This window comes from Nipponia nippon, unplaced genomic scaffold (assembly GCF_047370975.1).
Source record: "Nipponia nippon isolate SJK-2023a ecotype South Korea unplaced genomic scaffold, ASM4737097v1 scaffold_3, whole genome shotgun sequence".
Taxonomy (NCBI): Eukaryota; Metazoa; Chordata; class Aves; order Pelecaniformes; family Threskiornithidae; genus Nipponia; species Nipponia nippon.
The window spans coordinates 63,960,689-63,979,997 of NW_028262347.1; the positions used below are offsets into that span (position 1 = coordinate 63,960,689).

The 19,309-nt window shown below is 46.6% G+C and overlaps 1 long non-coding RNA gene across 1 annotated transcript in view; it reads right to left on the reverse strand.

The window, feature by feature from the left end:
- The window catches only part of LOC148054676 (uncharacterized), a 38,523-nt gene extending 24,122 nt beyond the window's left edge, over positions 1–14,401 (reverse strand). The window contains exons 1-2 of the long non-coding RNA XR_015706422.1: positions 14,091–14,401; positions 5,109–8,711 (exon numbers count right to left, since the gene is read on the reverse strand). This is a non-coding gene — a long non-coding RNA (uncharacterized LOC148054676). The remainder of the gene's footprint in view (positions 1–5,108; positions 8,712–14,090) is intronic.
- Positions 14,402–19,309: the final 4,908 nt, after the last annotated feature.

A 19,309-nucleotide genomic window follows, 5' to 3' on the forward strand; every position in this document is an offset into this window, starting at 1 on the left:
CACGTGCACGCTCATGTTTAACAGGTGAAGCAACAAGGAAGCACTGTCGAGCAGTTATCGTGCAACGTGCTGACACTACCCCCACCTTGTACTACTTGGTTAGCTGAATTTGTTTCCCTGCAGGGAGGCAGAGCTTCATCTTCCCCAAGACTAAACATCTAGAATAGGACTCTGTTTCAGAAGGGACATGCATCCAGTTTTCCCTGATGCTGTGCAGGTGCCCGCTAGAGGAATAGGGACAATATTAAGAGGCAAAGTGGGATGGGCTCTGTGTACTTTTTACAGCCTTACATTAAAGAATGCCCTTTGGATTTATATCGCACATTTTTGTACCACAAAGCTATCAAGAGGTTTTACAAGGGTGTATAACGTGCCCTGTGGAGGAAAGGGCGAGTGGCCATACCAAACCATCAGGCAGAACTAGGACACAGTGTTGGGTAGACCGAACTGGCCACAGCGGGAAGGGAAGGCAGTGCCTCCCATAGTTTTCATCCCTTGCCTGCCATTAAGGCCTAGGTGCCACAGAGCTGGGTGTTCTGCAGTAAAAATGAGATCTCTCTTCCCGGGGCCGAAGTGTAATGATAACTGAAGACAGAATGTGAGTTTTGCAAACAGTAGGAGAGGATCAGAGGCCACAAAACACAGTCTTTGGTTACATACAGCAGGGTTGTCACCTGGTAAGGCTTTCTCACTTCATTCCTTTCTTGAATCCAACAAACCCTGAAAGCTGGTCATCTCAGCTGGCAGGATATCTAACCACTACCATATCCTTGGGACATGAAAAGATTCAACAGCAGAGAGGCTGCTGTTTTCCTTAACTAATTAAGATCACCTCATAACCAGAATCAGAGTTGATTCTTCAATTTAGTGTGTGAATCATTTAAGTGTGGAAGCAAAGCTGGTGTTGTAGTGACTCTTAGAGGAAAAGAAGTCACATGCCTGGGATGTGCAGGACATCTCTCATATCTCTGCAGTGAGCAGAAAGGACAAACTCAGATCCCTCATGTACAGTAAACCCGATTTGTAGAATTAAGATGAGATACCACCTTCCTCACTGTGAGTAGCACCAAATATCCCCTTGTTGCCATCTGCCAAACTGAAACACTTTGAAATAAAAAGGTTTGGTATTTGCAAGACAACTCCCGTATTTTCTGGGGCAGAGGAAGGGAGGGAGCTGCTGTTTCCAGACATATTTTGCCCAGCTCTCAAGAGGACACAATTCACGCATCTAGAGCAAAGCACTGAGGTGGAGAAGACAGTCCGTAAGAGAGTGACATGTAAGAAGGAGATTCAACATAATTATTTCACTTGTGACCTAAACTGCAAAAACATTTGCCTTTGGGGGTGGGGTAATCAGCACACAGTTGGGTACTAGTGCAGTTTTTATACTAATTGATTCTCAACAGTGCCATATTTCAGCTCTTCCCAACATCCTACTACCCTGGAGCAAAAACCCTAGCTCATAATAAAGGGCTTTGAGAGTGCAAAAAACAAAAAAGTTAATTTTAAATTTTTCAATGCCAGACGGACTCCTCAGGGAACCTTAACTCAACATGCATGAGCAATACTCACAACAGGACAACACATTGCAAATAAAATGCAAAGCAGAACCAAATGGAAAAAGAGGAGGGACAGAAGGAGCTGGAAAGAAAGACGACGCGTGTATGTGTAAACACATACACATGCATACATAGGGGCACCACTCGATGAAGCTGCTCAGTTTTTGCTCTGTAGACTGCAAAGCTACCTGGATGGAGGCCTCAGATCAGTCTAAGGTCATTGAACACAGCGAAGGCAAAATCCTGCACTGGGACAAATGTACCCTCAATTACAAGTTAAAGGAGAGCTCGTGAAGACCTAGAACATGTCTTAGAGCAACCTCATGCATAACAAGGAAAAGGCCATGCAAGCACAGGGTGCTGAGGACACTGGATAGGATCCTGCTAACTTTCCAGCAGGAAAAATCAGGAGTGACTCCGCTGACTCAAGGTTTATGCCAGTATAGATGCACAAAACAGAAGCCCCACACCCTCAGTGCAAGGAAACTCGTCCTAAATTTTCTGTTCCCCCAATTAGCCTGACCAATGTTGTTCTTCCAGGTCGGGGCAGACCCTGGGGAAAGTTTGCAAAGAGTATTTTGTCTTTGTGATCTCTTGGGAAAACTGCTTTGCTCCTCATGCCATCATGTCTCAGCTTCCACAGGGCAACACCCAGAGCTCCTCACGTGTGAAATAGGGAGGTTTCCCAGCAAGGTGACCCCCCCCCACACCCCACATGTTCAGTACGGATGTTGCCAGGCAGTCCAGAATAGCCCAAACCAGCTGTTCGGCAGCATATTTTGCTTAGTTCCTCCCTGCTTTTCCACAGTGGTGGAATGGCAGTCCTGCATTGCTTTTCTACAGGATGAGCAGGATATTGCCTTTACATTTCATTGACTACATTGATCTGCACTTGAGGAACTTCAAAGAGGAATCCCCAACATTCAGAAAGGTTCTTCTAAGTCATGGATCAGAAACCCACACCCTCATTCAAGAAGCCAGTGCTATTTCTCTGGTCCCCTTGTGAGGTACAGTCTTCCGAGTACAGAGCAGAAGAAACAACAAAGCAGGAAAGTTAGAGGTAACATATTAGAAATACCCACATGATTTAGAATTTCTACTCATTTTTTTTTCTAGGCATGGCATTTATAGTACACCAGCAGTCATTAATTCCCTTGGCAATCCACACTTTTCCAGGCCCAAGACCACCAAGTTATTTGGCTCGTGCCCCTATGTTCAGACCAGAATTGGTCTGTTGGGTGTGCAAGAGTTTGAGGCAATAGAAGTGCTCCGTCATCCCCACTGAACTTTTCAATTTTGCGTGAGAAATTCATCAGGGTGAACAGGGGAAGGACTTGGTAGCTGAGAAACATCCTGGACTTTCTTGGGAAGGAGGGCACTTGCAATCCAACCCTCACTCAGGTCACTGCTGACTGGAAAACACTCCCTCAGAACAAGGATCAAAACTTGCCCCCCTTGTACTATGGCTCATTCCTATGCTATGCCAGTTGCTCTCTCTGCTGTTTCTTTTGGATGCAACACAAGTTATATTATCAGAGAGGATTCTCTCTGTTGGAAAGGATGATGTAAATACCCCTTCCATCACAATATGTGTAAACACGAACTTCACTGCATTTCTAGGGTTTATTACTACAGTGAGAGCAAACCTTATAGCATCACTTAACCAAACAGCCCCAGCAGGCTGCACAGAGACACTACAGATCCAACTGAATTAAGACATTGATTTGCACCTCCCTCTCACCCAATTGCTCCACAGACATTAATGATTGACCTTGTGTGATTATCTTCACCTCCTCCAAACCTTGTTTCTTTGACCTTCTTTGCAGCTAAACGCATCCATCCAGGTTCTCTGCTCTCTCCCAAGTTTCATTTTGCCACACACCTGAACAGCTAATCCTGTCAAACTTGACTGCTGAGTGAGGGTCCCCCCTCACACGCTGTCACTCCCTGCAAAGATTGCTTGGACACTTGTCCCCGTTCTTCTGGCTTCCTCCTGTCCACTGAGGAAAGAGACCTTGACACGGCCTACCTCAAGGGAAAGGTCACTCATCTAGGCTATTTCCCGGCTCTGGTAAAACCCAACATTTAAAAAGAGCATTGGGCATGAAGTATGTCTTTCCTGTAGCATTTACGATGGAAACATGGATACGCCGTGCTAGACCATGAGAATTACAAACCAAAACTAATTAGGAGAGAGAAAGCACGAGGAAACAACATTGTACGCCTTTCAGTAATTTTGACCCTGTGAAGGATTATGAACTTTGCGCGGAATAAAGGCCCGATGTGCCCCACAGAATACAGCCTCTGGCAGAGTCAAGACTGGAAAAGGGTAAAAATGGTGCTGGGGAAGCCAAGGAAGTCACCTCACAGGTTATGGAGACTGGCCTGTTTAAAGTGGTATGGAGAGAAGCAAGATTCTCCTATTGCAAACCATATAATAAGGGAGATGCATTAACCTCTACATTTACAGCTGTATCACAGTACAGAAATGAGGAAAAACCTCAAAGAAATCAAAGTGCATAAGATTGGTTAAGATATGAGTTTTTAACCATGCAGGGCCACTCTCTGGAATTCATGGCTACAGCCATTAAAGAGCCAAACACGGGTTTTGGGGTTTGAAACTAATGGCTTTTATAACAGCCAGCACATAATACCTCTGTGTCAGATACTGCCTAGCTAGCTGGATGGGAACACGATGGCAAGAGGAGAACTTTCCCATCTCACCCTGCATGCTGCACACAGGATTATATGACCAAGGACTCGAAAGGCGTTTGTCTGGTGCCAGGGTCACACACTGCTCAGGGTTTAATACTTTCAAGTCACATTCAATAAAAGAACCTCTTTTTAAAAAGTAACTCCAGTGCTCCAAGAGGAAGGCCAGAAAACAGAGCTATTTTGAGGTTTTCAGCTAGGAGGCTGAGTGTATTTATGATTGCAGGCTTGCACAGGCATGCACACACATGGGCTAGGAATTCTGCCCTCTGCAGAGTCCTGCTGCACCTTTCCACAGGGCGGTACTGGGATGAGGCACATCAGCTTCCATGGGCACCCAGAGCACCTCATCTGCTACAGCTGCACATCCAGCACTTCACTGGCTCTAAGGAATCACAGGCTGAGAGCAGCACAACAGCCTAAACCCAACACTTGCACCGCAAATATAGCCTCCCAGGGAATATCACTGGGGTCTAACAAATAAAATACTTCAGTCCTTTGCACTAGCTTAGCACCAGGTTGATATTAGCCACAGTTTAACAGTACATTGTTTCACACCCATTTTGCTTTGTAGCTTGACACTTTCTGTTCACAGAAAGGTTTCTCATAAACAGGCCTGAAGCAAAACCAAGAAGCATGTTTCCCCCTACACTCACCCCATCTTTTTTCAATTCCTCAGAAATCACTGCAGACCCATCCTTTGATCAGGGAAGAGGCAGCTTCCTGCCTCCCCAGTAGGAGCTCAGCAGCCCAAGCTACCAGAGCAGACTTGCTTCACCTGACACTTTCTTCCTTCTTCTTTCCACCCCTGTGCCCCTGCAAGTGCAGACATCTTACCTGAGAAAAGGAAAAAGTGCAGTAAAACCAGCAGCCCCCATCTCAGCAGCTTGAACTAGAACCAGGAAAAGAAACAGGCCACCCTCACATCTGAGAGATGTAGAAGCTATGGTAAGCTTATGTGCTGCTAATTTAAGAATTCACAGGTGCAGCTAATCTCAGTTACCCCACCCTGAGAGGGACAAGAGGTAGAAAAAAAGCCCCCGAGAAAGTCTCTGTGCTATATTCTTGGTGTTGGCTAGGGCTCAGGCTATGAGGTAAACCACTGAACCTGGGAAAAGAACAGTCTGTGTATGGCTATTAACTTATTTTTTCTTTCTCCCACATATGAAATTTATCTCTACTATTTCTGGGTCATCAGTCTGCAGATCTGTCTTAGTCATCCGGCTAGGGTGTTCACAGAAGAATAAATAAATGAATCACGCTCTTTGCAGGCATCGCTGTGAAATAACTCCATCCCCCTTGACTTTCCTATATTTCCTGAGTCGAGGAAGCCAAAGCCTACAGCAGCCGCAGTGAGCGCGCTTTGGTCATCGAATGTCTCACCGGGCAGCTTTGCAGGAAAGCAACCTGCACACAGCTCTGCTGCTGCCTGCGCATGGGGCAGCTGGTGCTCGTGGGCTGCGTCAGCCCCACTGCCTGGCCAGGGGCCTGCATGTGCTCCTCTTGCACCAGGAGATGGAGGGAGAATCCATGCCTGTAAGGGTAGCACAGCATAGGCACATCTCACACACATCCCCTGCTTCGGGGGCCAGGATGTCTTTGTATTTGCACTTTCCTTAGATCTTGAAAATTAAAGCAGGCAGGTAAGAAAAGGAAAAAGAGAAGCTCAAGATAAGTAACATTTAACACTCCAAATTCCTCCTATGTATGGGCTCAGGGGGCTTGAATCCATGCTCTGCACTGGGCTGTTTAGTTATGATTCTAGGAATCATCCTACCCAACATGGGAGAGCAGTAGGTGGAAGGAGATCTGTCTACAATCTGGCTTGATTTGCAGGATGGGGGCCTTGAATAGGCCTGAATAGTGCTGACCACTGCAGCACCGACTTTTGGTCCTGCAATGTTTGCCACTCTAAGGCTGGGGCTGGGGCTCTGGCGGGCAGCAGGACCTCAGAGGGCCTGCAAGGGCATGAATGTCAGAAGAAAGTTCAGAGAGGAGATGTAAGCCTCAGTCTACTTACACAGTGAATGAAACACTAATGTTTTGGTTGTAGGAAGGCTCCCATTTCCAATTTACCTCTCCTGTGGAGAAAAACATGGAGGTTTTCCTTCTGAAAATCCAGAGGATAGGTGTTTGGCCTTTCAAAAACACAATGAGAAGAACAGAAGGAATTTTCACTACCCTTTAATCAACTCCCTTCTCCAGTCAATAAGCAGAGCATTAAGCAAGGCCACAGAAGACCTCAGTGTTCATCCCTTCTTGACCCTAACAGATTTGCTCCCCTTAACATTTTTGAGGGAAGTGCCCTAGTGCAAGATTTTGGGAGATCTGCTGAACCTGTGTTTCCACAGCTCTTTCAGGTTATGTGGTGAGTTTAGAAAACTCGTGACGATCTCTGCTGGAGAACTCTTGCAGCCTTCCAAGCAATCACATTCAGCACTTCAGTTCATCGGGAGGGTTAAAGTTTGCTTGTCTACTGTTTATGGCAGGAAACCCAAAGAGCACTCCCAGGACCCTACAAGCAGTTGCTCTTGCCTATTTGTAACTACTATGATGCATTAAGATGGGACTTTCCACCCATCTGGGGAACACTATGCTCTAATTTCCCGAAGAGTGCTTTCCTTCTGGGATCAGTCCCCCCTCCAAGCTGCCCCTTGTTGAAAGCTCTTGACAGAGAACTATGCAGAAGAGATTTATGTGCAAAGTGACCTCATTTTTTTTTCTTTTTCTATACCTTAAGTAATCATTAAAAATTCTATTTTGCTAGTTACTGAGCGTGATGGTCAGTGTGAACCTTCTGTGAATAAATGAGTTCAGATCATTTCTCTGAGCAAGCTCTGAGATGAGCCAGTTCTCAGGACTTGCCCACAGTTAGTTCTTTTCTGCATTTCTAGTAATTCATGGAATAAAATTACTTGGCCTTCAGTATTTTAATAAAACTTTCCCCTTCCAAACAAAGTGTAGAGGTTGTTGTTATGTTGTTACAGCTCCACAGAAGAATTTTTTCCTCCAATGGAAAATTGTTCCTCTGGAAATACTTCAGCTTTGGTAACACACTTATAATGAAGTTATATGTAGTGTTTGTTACATATCAAGGTTATACCGACGGATCTCCAGCCGACCCGGGCTGGGGAAGGAACAGTCAGCACACGCAGTGTGGGTGTTCAACTCCCCCGTTTATTGCGCAGTAGTTTACCTTTATACTCCCAGCAGTAGGCGTGTCATGTTATAAGGGGCGGGGACAAAGGAGGGTCGACCTTTCACTCTTTTCGTACAGCGCGTGATCTTCTGGTCACCAGCCCTTATCTTACTACATTTCCCCCTCCCTTAGCTCCAGTATCTCTGTATCTCACTGGGGAAGCTGCGCGTAAAATAATCGATATATGGTGAGACTTCTTAATATACAACTCATAGAATACCTAATTAAGCGTAATAGACAGGATAATAGCATAGCAAGGATAAGAACAAATAACAAGATTATGAGACCAGTTATCTATGTGGCAGCAACTGTCCCCCTTATCGCTAATGAAGTAGGGGGGGGTGAACAATAGACAGGTAGAGGCTTGTCCAATAGCCGGCATATACAGACACGCATCCGTTACGTTCATGAACCTTGCCCAATCCAGCCAGCAGTTCGTCGCGGCTCCCTCATTGCTCCCCCACACCATCAGGATGCATAGGGAAATGGTAACCTGTCAAGACAAGACTCAATAAATTGGTTAATGTTTATACGGTCGAATATTTTGACTGGGTACCCATTCTAGCGTCCCTTTCTCGGTTTGCACACACGCATACCCACGTCCCAGACAACGGAGGGAATACGGGCCCCTCCATTCACGGGTTTGCAGGTCCCGTACTTGAACCAAAGGGTAAGGCCCTTCGTTCTCATTGAGCCGGAAATGTGCCTGGGTTGCAGTCTGGGTTTTACAGGCGTTCCCTCAAATGGTATGATTTAAGGTAATTAGTGCCGTCGTCAACAGACGCTGTGCCCGAAATAAGGGAGGGTCAAGGGGAGGGGGAACCCCTGTTTCTGGGCCTATATTCTCCCCCTCCCTTAGTTGGTCGAGTAACCCTTTTAATGTGCGATGCGTGCGTTCTACAATGCTTTGGCCCGTACTGTTGTAGGGAATACCATGACTCAACTGAATGTCCCAGCGCGCGCGAAAGTCCTTTGTCTTCTTGCTAACATATGCCGTTCCATTATCTGTTTTAATTTTTTGTGGAATGCCAAGTTGCGCCATACAGTCCTGCCAATGTAAAATAACTGCGAGAGCATTTTGTTTAGCATGCATAGTGGCTAAAATAATTCCACTGCAGGTATCAACTGTAACATGCAGATACTTACGTGGATTAAAGGGTTCATAAATCGTAACATCAGACTGCCATATTTGGTTGGGCTGCAACCATCGAGGGTTTACCCCTGCTTCCCAGAGGGGACCTCTGGAACAAACAGGACAAGCAGCAATCACGGAGCGAGCATCTTGCAAGGTAATGCCAGCGAGCTTAGCTAGACCGTGAGCTCCACAGTGGAGCAGATTATGCAAGCGGAAAGCTCGCCTTAGGTTAGAAGTTTCTTCAAGCGCCAGTACACTCCTTGCTAAGCTGTCCGCTACTTCATTCCCGGCAGAAAGAAAACTTGGTATGGAACTATGACTATTAACATGGATAGGACAGACAGGGGCGGTTTTCATTTGCAGTGCGGTGAGCAACATTCCTGCAATCTTTGATGTTGCCCCAAGTGCCCATCGGCATTTCTTTAGTAACTTATATACATAGCAAGAGTCTGTGATTAGATCTAAGGCCTCTTCGGGCCATTGAGTGAGAGCCATCCATACCGCCTTGGCCTCAAGATATTGCACGGATTGCCCTTGATCTTGATAACTAATGTGGGTCCACTGACCATCCTCCTGCCATGTAACGACAGCTTTCCCAGTAATCGATGACGCGTCGGTAAAAACCGTGCGGCCTCCGGTGGGTTGTTCAACTATGGCACTAGCTGGCAAAAGATGGAGTACCTGGATTATCTCCCCACAGGGGTGTGGTCTTAGACCTTCAATACGACCCGTAAATTCAGCTATCGCCGCTTGCAGAAACCCAACTTGCGGAAGTACCAACTCCCATTGTGCCAAAGAACAGGGCAACGCGATGACCTCCGGGTCTTTTCCTGTTAAGTGTTGAGTTTGCCTCCGACAGCGGAGAATAAGCTGGGATAATAAAGTTGGCCAAGAAATTAAAGCTGTCTTCGGTTTGCCTTGATACAACCAAGCAAAAGGCCAGCCTTTTTCACCACTATTTTGAATTAGTAAACCATGGCCAGCGGTGTCAGTCATGTAAATCAGGGCAGCGACCTGTTGTTCAGGTGTAAATCGCGCGAGACCCCAATGCTGGGCCCGCTCCATAATTGTCCTAAGAATCTCCTGATGGTTTTTTGAAAGAGTTCTTGGAGCTAGGGGGGAATCTCTTCCTTTCAGGAGTTGATATAAGGTACTCATTTCTGCATCAGATATTGGAATAAAGTTTCTAAGCCATAATAGTTGTCCAATTAACTTTTGCGCCTCATGGAGTGTTGTCACTGTAGTCCGAATTTCAAATGATTGTGCTGTCACGCTTCGTGGCCTCAGTTGAGTACCTAAATACTTTACTGCACGTCCTACCTGCGTTTTCCGAGGCTCAATGTGTAACCCATGTCGCTCCAAACTGATTATCAGCTGCACGCGCACCTTTTCCAGTAACTCCTCTTGGTTGGACGCCAATAACACGTCATCCATGTAATGGAAAATGATGACCGTAGGGAAATTTTTTCGAATAGGGCGTATCTCAGCAGCTACAGCAATTTGACACAAGACTGGTGAGTTTTTCATGCCCTGGGGTAACACCTTCCATTGATGTCTGGCGCACGGGTGTTGATTGTTAGGCTCAGGAACAGTAAAAGCAAAGCGTACTCTATCTTCTTTATGCAAGGGAACACTAAAAAAGCAATCTCTAACATCCATAATCACTATTTGATAGTCAGGTGGAACCATGGCCGGAGAGGGGAGGCCCGCTTGTAGCGGGCCCATGTCTTGTATACATGCATTAACTGCGCGTAGATCATGTAGCAGTCGCTACGCTCCCGATTTTTTCTTTATCACGAAAATGGGGGTGTTCCAGGGACTTGTAGAGGGATCGATGTGTCCTGCGTCAAGTTCTCGTTGTACCAATTGTCCAACAGCCGCCCCCTTTTCCTCTGTTAATGGCCACTGCTCTACCCACACTGGCTTATCTGTCAACCAGGTGAGTTTTAATGGGCGGACACAGGCAGTGGCCATTATGATAAATTTGTACGCAGCACTATATTCATCTTCTGCAAGCAACATCGTCCCAAAATGACAATGGGTAACTCAGCAATGGCGGGGTTACACCATGCTACCCTAGCTTGTCCGGATTCCGGATCCTTCAACATAATTTGCATTGGGCTTCTGCTTTCATGCGAGGTCTGCATGCCTCCCACGCCTTGCAGCGAACCTCTCGGTTCGAGTGGCCAATCATCTGGCCATAGATGTGATGGGATTACTGTAACGTCCGCCCCTGTATCCAAAAGGGCTCTTAATACAAGGCGTGGTGGTCCCCCCAACTCTGGGAGCCATGGGGTAACTACAATATCTACTTCTGGCCGTGTGGTCATGTTTAGGGTGAGTGCCACATATGGCGAGGCTCTATTCCCAGCGTCCTGTATTGCGTGCTCCCATCTCCCCAAGGCAGCTGAGTTGGAAACTGCGTTATTGGAACCGCAGGCGACTGTGCTGGTCCCGGGGAAGGAAAGACTCCCTGCACCACATATTGCGCCGCTGTCGTCGGGCCTGTTGAGCTGATTGCTGGGGCAGGCGGGGATGGCACGGCCTCCTGCCATCCACTCTTCTCGTTTCCCCAGTCCGGTCTCCATTGCTGACTCCCCACTTTGCACTGTCGAGCTCTGTGGCCTAGTCGCCCGCAGTGCCAGCATCGTAGGTCTCTCTCTCCTTCCCCCGTTCCAGGGGTGTTTGTTTTTGAAGGGCATTGTTGCGCCATGTGTTCTTGCCCCCCACACTTATGGCATGTAAGTCGTGCATCTCGACAGGCCGCATGGACCGCAGCCACTACCGGTTGCATACTTTGCATCTGTTCCTGTTCCAGCACGTAACGAATCATCTGTGAAAGCGTGGTCCCTATGGGTAACTGTCTTAGCAACACTGCGGTTTGTGGGTTTGCTTGCGTACGTGCACAGTCAAGCAATATCGCCTCCTTAGCTTGCTCAGGAAGTTGAGCAACCTTGAGCGCCGCTTGCAGCCGGTCTAAAAACTTTGTGAAGGGCTCACTTAACAATTGCCGTATTTGGACCCATGGAGGCTCCCTTTTATCAAGAGCCGCGACGATGCGTATCGCTTCTTGGGCAGCATTCGAAGATGCAGCAAAATCGCGCCCCCGCATTCGCTGAGCCTGTGCCTGAGGAGTTTCGAACTGCCCTTCACCCATCAGCTGCTCTAAAGTCACTCCTGCCATGGGATGGCCGGCCTGTTGTGCCTCGATAACAATTTGGGTGCACCGATTCCTCCATTCCTCCCTAAACAATACCATCATCGAGGGGGTCAATACGGCCCGCATCAACTGAATAATATCAAAAGGTGCAAGCGGCGTTGCAAAAACACAGTCTAGTAGGACTTGGGTCTCTGGGGAGTTTAATCCATGACTTTGCACCGTTGTGGCCAATTCTTTCACCAACTTCGTATCTAACGGTTGCCACTCATATCCCCCGCCTGCGGCTGCTCGGATAGGAAATGCTTGAATCGGAGGGGCCTGGAATCGCACTCCTTCCAAGACACAATTTTTTGCAATCATCCGCCAATCCGTCCCGTTTGCCTTCTCTTTCGGCTTTTCCCCTGGCATTAGACTTTCTGCATTCGCCACCACCCCTCTCAATCGGCTGATCAATGTCTCGAGTTCCCTTGAAACCTCGTTAGTCTGGAGTCCCACTCCCTTTTTTAAAGATTCGCCCCTCTTTGGTAATGATCTTGGAAGTGGGGGCGGATGAGCAACAGTCGAGGATTCCTCGTTGCCCCTTTCATCCTCACTGCTATCAGAGCTCATGGGATAATCGTGTACAGGCTCCCTCCACTGTGAGGGAATACCAGTTTGCTTTCCCACTGCCCAAGGGCTAGGGGGTCCCTCTGGTGGCTCAGGTATCACTGGCAGTGCCGGGGGAGCCCTACCACCCCCCTTAGATGTCGTCAGCCGTGACACCGGTTCTCCTTGTTCCTCAGATCTTTTCCTGCGCTCTCCTGCGCTCTGCTCTCTGTGTGTCCAGCACCCGTCGATCACTGGGATGCAATGGGGTGTCCTCAGAAGGTGATGGTGTCTTGCGCTCCTTTTCTCCTTCCCGCCATCTTCCTTCACGTAGTTCGCAATACCGCTGGGATCCCACATTGGCCCCCGGGACCCAATCCAGCAACCTATCAGTCATCTCCCTTTCCACACATTGTTGCAACTTGCCCCAGGGGTATTGAGTAGGTGGCGGATCCGCTGGTGCAGAAGGTGCCGAAGGTTCCGTGGGTGGCTGCTCTAGACTCCCCACTCATAACGGGAACACCTTTCCCGACTCCTTTGTTCCCGCTGCGCCATAGCCTCCCTGCGCCTCCCCTTCCTCCATTGGCTCAGTCCCCAGTAACGACGGCCCCGTCTGTGCCCCACAGGCCACCCCTTCAACTCGAGTTCACACTGGAGTTCCAGCCTGTCCAGTACAGCAGTACAGAAAAACAGCAGAGATGCCCTGGCCATCTGCCAGCCCAGGCACATAGCCGTTGCTGTTATCAAAACGTTCCCAGGCACAGCGGAGTAAGTTGATAAGCAGTTCAGCAGTACAGCAAGCAGCGAAAGCAAAAAGCAGCCACTAACGAGCATTAGACTCTAATATACAGTAAGGCAAGCAAGCCCCGTGGCAAGCACAGAAACCTGCCGATTAATAGCTAAACAGCAATACCTGCTATAACTTCGATCTAGCACATTCCAATTAAATCTGTCATTATCTCGAACCCTTTGTACCCTATATTGGGCGCCAAAAAAACTGTCGTGGTTTAACCCCAGCTAGCAACTAAGCACCACACAGCCGCTTGCTCACTCCCCCCCGGTGGGATGGGGGAGAGAATCGGAAGAGTAAAAGTGAGAAAACTCATGGGTTGAGATAAAGACAGTTTAATGGGTAAAGCAGAAGCCGCGCGCGCAAGCAAAGCAAAGCAAGGAATTCATTCACTACTTCCCATCGGCAAGCAGGTGTTCAGCCATCCTCAGGAAAGCAGGGCTCCATCACGCGTAACGGTTACTTGGGAAGACAAACGCCATCACTCCAAACGTCCCCCCCTTCCTTTTTCTTCCCCCAGCTTTATATGCTGAGCATGACATCATATGGTATGGCATAGCCCTTTGGCCAGTCTGGGTCAGCCCCCCCTGGCTGTGCTCCCTCCCAGCTGTGTCCCCTCCGAGACTAAACCCGTTGGCTTTTCGTTCCTAGGAACTTCATGCCCCATCAGCGCGCTACGTGCGGCAAGCCAGCACCGCTTTGCCGCAAACCCCTTCTTGAGCACCCTTTCTACTGTTCCCCAGGCGCGAAGCCGGTCACTGGCTCCTCCAACATTGCTTATGATCACTTCTGTCAGCTCGTTGCATATTTTCCCCCAATTTGGGGTGTCCAAAAACTTCTGTGGGAGCGCCGAGCACTCCCCGGCGTAGCATCCATTGGATGCGGTTGCCCGTGGGCCTTTTCCTTATCGCCCCATCCTCGCCCACCTCCGTCGCTACCGACTTTAGTACCTTTACGAGTTCTGCGAGCTCCATCGCTGCTACCTGCAGCCGATCACGTCGGGGTCACCACTATGTAGCGTTCGTTACATATCAAGGTTATACCGACAGATCTCCAGCCGACCCGGGCTGGGGAAGGAACAGTCAGCACACGCAGTGTGGGTGTTCAACTCCCCCGTTTATTGCGCAGTAGTTTACCTTTATACTCCCAGCAGTAGGCGTGTCATGTTATAAGGGGCGGGGACAAAGGAGGGTCGACCTTTCACTCTTTCCGTACAGCGCGTGATCTTCTGGTCACCAGCCCTTATCTTACTACAGTTATAAAATTTCTTTATGTATGTGCTTATACTTAGATTTACCATTCTGTTTATCACTTCATTTATCCACATTTCTCTTCTGTGAGTTTGTGTTGTTATAAGGAAGCATTATATTAGCACAGTGTAGAGAGCAGCGCATTTACCCAGCACCTTCATACTTAGTACTATCTTAATTCCGCATCAAGCAGAGTCCCGGAATTTTAATTAATAGTCAGTATAATTCTAGCAAGTTAAAAAAAAAGCATAACTGAAAGTCCATGAATCCTTATGTATATCAAACATGCCTATAGCCTAAAGTAAGCAGTCATCTATCTGTTCAAGTGATCAAATGGAACAAAAGACAGCTAGCCATAACACATTCACTCTTATTTACTAGCTCCTCTTCCTGTTCCCAGCTATATACACAAATGGATCTCAAACTTTACCAGTGATTCATTTTACCGGTGTCAGAAGAGCCACACACTAATGCTCCTGCAAGGCTCTCAGGGATGCAGCTGATGTCAGTGCCCTGCCTGCACCGACCTCCACCGCCACGTGGATGTCTATGTCCTCTTGAAGCTGCTTCTGCGTCATTGGCACTCATGGGTCCCTGTGCATCAACCTTATGCCTGTTAGCAAGCAGAGACTCCTGGATCAGACATCACAGAGAGTTTCCACCTTTATGAGAATTGCTAATCAATGCAAGGTCTTGGAGAATCTGTGTGTGGATAGTGAGATACGTTTAAGCATTGGTGGGACAAGCGTGCTCCTAGAAATGAGTAAGGTGGCCCCCAGACTAGTTTGAAGTGGTTAGAAAGATGAGGTCTGAAGTAATGATCCAGCTAAACTCTTTGAAAGCCGTAGTTTCAGGAGATGCCCAGGGTCCCTGTAATTTCTGAGGGTTTCTTGTGCCTGTGGATGAGTTCTTAGATAGATGATGTTCCAGCTGCTCTTTTTTGACGCCAGTTAGAGGCTGAGAGTGCCTTGTACAACAATCAGGGAATTCTGTTTCAGAGGAAATGATTGAAAATCGTTTCAGAAGTGATTTCTGTAGATAAATCACGGTAGGGGAGGAAGAAACAGCTAACATGTTTTGTGATCTATAGAAAAAATATGGAAAAGAATCTGGACAGGACCACAGAAGGCCATCCAACCACAGGATGAAGAAACCGTACTATTTTGACAGGTTGTCTTGAGGCCCTTGGGAAGCTTTTTGAGCTGCTTGGAGTACATGTTCTACCAAGAGTTTTGAACTAAACATCTGCAGCTTGCTAGCAAAGGGGGATGGGTGTCCATGACTTGCCCATCTCCAGCACCATGTTTTGGAGCTGAGTGGCTTGAGTTAGACACCATTTCCATTTCATGTCATCTGGGCACTTAAGAAAGCTATGTTCCCAAAGCACACAAATTACCAGACCAGATCAGGTCACCTAGCAAAAATAATAAGAGAACAATTATGGGAAAATCTCTCCATTGGACATCAGGTACTGGGCTGGGTCATGCCTTGAAATGGTGAGGGAGTTATACTGAAAGGTGGTTGATGAATGTGAGAGGGAAAAATCTTGTTTTGGATTAGCCAAAAAAAAAAAAATCTTTCCAGCAAAAGGAAAAAATTTTAATAGGATGAGTTGTCAGCCTTCTGCAAATTAAAATGAAAGGACATTCCTTAAGGGAAAATTGTTTCAAAATAAAACAAAAAATGTTGTATTTAGAAAGTCTGAACCATTGTAACTTTCCCCAGCTTGCTTTGTTTGCTTTAGCTTAACGCAGTCTGGATTTGTAGAGCACATGCTCCACCACCTACCTAGGCTGTCTGTCCTTTCTCTCCCCTTTTTCCTTGTTGGTTCAGTCCATCTGCATATGGTTTCCAAGGGTCCTGTTTCTTCTTCATGCAGTTGGCACTCTGGACATGATTTGTGGAGGATGTCCTAGAGAGAATGACTCCAAAGACATTGGACGAAATAGAGCCTTTTCCCCAGCTCAGGAACTTCACAATGCATCCTACATATGCTGCCAGCAGCTGAATGCACCCTAGGTAAACCTCATACAGACCGAAGGTAAAAAGTTGTATTAGGTCATTTACCTTGTTCACAGACTGACCATGTTATTTAAATCCAACATGTGTCACGTGTCCTTCTTTTCTGATCAAGTCCTTCAGTCCTGCAACAAGGTCAGCATTCTTTATCTGCCACAGTCACTTTTACAGAGGCAAGGAGGCTTTGACAGTCCAGGCGATTCTCACTGGTTTTGGTGGTTCCTCATTACTGCAAGATGGATGTATCTCCCAGTCTTGAATGCATTTAGTCCCACAGCATTCATCTGGGTCAAAGCAGTGACCCCACTTTATGGGCTGGGAACTGAACCCCGGAGAGAATAAAAGGTGGAGCAACCTGGGCAAACATGTATGTCCCCACATTTCTGGCAGGCTTCCCCAGCTCGCACTGTCATGACCACAGGTAAACTTTCACATGAGCCCCATATCATGCTGAGGTCCTGCTCACACAGTTCAGCAGCCCGAGACTGGCATGGGACCAGAGCAGCAGTGCTCATTGCTTGTTACAGAGGAAGAGATGATGGGGAGGGTAAGAAAAAAGAAAGACTTCTTTTTTGTTGGTGACAATATCTGACTGCTTTTTCGGTGAAGTATTAACCAAGAAACTTCTGCTCTGATACACCTTTCCATTCGTTTTTTCAGCTGCCATTATTTACTTGAAGAACATAGTTGTAGATGGGCAGTGAGTTTTCAGTGCTGACTTGTAGCTGGCATAGCAACAAAACATACACACTTGTATGTTCACGCGGTGGGTGGAGGACATAACACTGACTACTGCTGGGTTGCCTCATCCCTCCTATTCTAACACCTTGATTTTTCACCACAGCTAGCTTTGCTCTTTGTAAATATTGAAATTTTCCATGTTGGAGAGCTGCTTCCGTGTGGTTATTGTTGTTATTTAACAACATTAATATCCAAGGAACATTGTAACATTTATTCCATGAGGAAAACTATGCTTTGTAGCAGAACACCAAGTCTGGCAGAGCAGCAGTTTTCATGGCAAGGCCGTGTCTTTTGCTAATCCCAGGAAAACCTGCCCAATTTGGTCAGTTTATAAGTCTTTGCAAAATTACACTTCACAAATGTGCTGTTGAAATGCCTTTAGACTTCTTGGCAGCTGACTGCTCCTATGGTTTCTCCGGGTTACTCAGGCATTTGAACAGCCAGTCCTTGGGACTCCACTACCTTCACTTCTGGCCTTCCCTTGCTAACTTTTTCAAGAAATCACTTTTGTACTCTCAACAATTTCTTTAATCTTCTGATTTTTGTGTGTATGTAATCGAGTACAGGCATGCTGTCTCACAGCAACAGTCTGAACTGATTTAATATGATTAGAGGACCTTGGCAGTAGATGCTAGAGGAGTATGAAGTGTTTATACTGCGTCTATTTGCTTGTAATGCACCTTTGCCAATTCAATTTATGCGTATGGATCAACTTTTTAATACCTTCCAGGAATAATTATTGTCATCATTTTATGTTTCAGTGTGTGTATTCAAGTAAAACATGTTGCAATTGGATTGAAAAGGTTGAGTCCTGTTTTGAAAAGTCTCATTTAAAGGTAACGGGTTTTGGCACTTTCAGAATAAAAATCATTTTAAAAGTTGTGATGTAGCAGTCTCACAAATACATTTTTGCAAAATATGAAGACACATATTCCTCCGTGTTCTTACAGAATTTAGCTTAATGAAGTGTGATTTCATTTAGTAGCTTTCAATGATACATACATATATATATGTATACATGCATATGCATATATAAGAAAACATAAAGTCCACAACTCTGTATGTTCCAAATTATTTTTTGTGATCTTACCTACGGCTATTTGAAATTTGTAATTGTTGCTTCTTGACTTCATTTGACTTCAGTTGCAAGAAACTGCTGGAGTTGTATGCTAAGATGCATGCATTAAAACTGTGTAGGCAGGTATGAGCAATACACTGCAATCCCATACCATTCCTCCAGTTGCAAGAAGTGCAGTCCCATGCTTTCTCAGTATTTTAATTACTGAATGCCCAAATATTAAATAATCACCCCTTAATAAATGAACGACAACAATTTCTGTAATAACTACTTTCTTGATGGTCAAGGAGTGCTGCCAAAATCAATAAACTCATTGCAGTAAAATTTGTCAGCGCTGCTATGAACCATAGAAACATATTATCAGTTATTTTCTATAGATGCATTTGCTTTTTTATTTTTAAACTGTCAGCTGAAAATTGACCTTTCAGTTGGCCATGAAATTAATGTTCATTTTCGCAGACAGCCACCTGTCTGAGATTGCAGACACCCCCAAGACCCCGCAAGCCTAGATATGCTAGCAGGAAGGAGTCCTCTTTGCACAACAGTCATCCCCAAGTCAGTGTAACTCCCGTAGCTTCGGTTTGTGTCCATATACCCAGCTTCTCCAAGGTGAGTGCACATCTGGAGTGAGCATTAGTGCAAATCAAGCCTTGACTGTCTTCTATCAGGTTCACAGCAGATACTGCCAGAAAACACTATGGCTGCTGTGTTACACCTTCTGTCTTGTTCACCTGCCACCTTTGCAGCCTGTGAAGACTCACCTCCCTAGACTTTAAGGTTTGGGGTTCTTCTGCAGTGTCCAAACTCCAGCGAGCGCTGACATTGGGCCAATGCTCCCCATCCTTCCCGCCCTCCGGCGTGGTCCCTGGCGCCTTGGCAAAGGAAGTGCCAACATCCAACTTCACATTCCTACCACGCACGAAAGTGGGAGTGCAAAGACACTGGATGATTTGGCCAAATGCTATCCTACATGTTGCACTGCAGCAGTGACATCATTCTGCTGTAGAGTTGTACGGGGATGCTCCTTTAGACTGTAAGGTTTCAACCAAAAACATCTCTTACTCTACATGCCTCTTGGACC